Genomic DNA, 495 nt, shown 5'->3' with positions numbered 1-495 from the left:
TGTTGTGTTTAACCATACAATTTTACCAATACGTCATATACTGCCCCGGAATGTATAATCCATTGCTCTAATAAACCCTTTAAGGTAATCCCATGTTCGTCGCCAATGTTGTAACGTTGGATCTTTTTGTAGCCTTCTGTATCTAGTTGATTATATGCCTTCTTGTGAGGTGCTGCATCTTTTAATTAAAATTTTATATGAGTGAGAGTAGTTAACATACTTGATAGGGCACGTGTGCATATAGGGAACGCATTGCGGGGGGTAACTTAAATATATTGTTAGTAATACCCTAATACAAAGTATAAAACTAATTAGGAACTTTATAAAAGATTCACACACACACACACAGAATGGGAATGGGACAAACGGACCTTAACAAAAATGCGATTCTTGCACTTCCGGTTTCTATAAAATACCAAAACATGGTATGGTGAGTGCACATAGTAATGGCTGAGAATTAAAGTTATAAACATGGTGTAAAACTCGTGGTCAGAG

At 36.2% G+C, this 495-nt stretch overlaps 1 protein-coding gene across 1 annotated transcript in view; it reads left to right on the top strand.

The window, feature by feature from the left end:
* LOC119588557 (golgin subfamily A member 6-like protein 22) overlaps positions 1–495 on the top strand; it is a gene marked incomplete in the record, with an annotated part of 70,129 nt that overhangs the window by 8,614 nt on the left and 61,020 nt on the right.

The sequence above is a fragment of the Penaeus monodon genome, chromosome 24, assembly GCF_015228065.2.
Source record: "Penaeus monodon isolate SGIC_2016 chromosome 24, NSTDA_Pmon_1, whole genome shotgun sequence".
Taxonomy (NCBI): Eukaryota; Metazoa; Arthropoda; class Malacostraca; order Decapoda; family Penaeidae; genus Penaeus; species Penaeus monodon.
The sequence above is the reverse complement of the archived record's forward strand: the minus strand, read 5'-3'. Positions and strand labels throughout refer to the sequence as shown.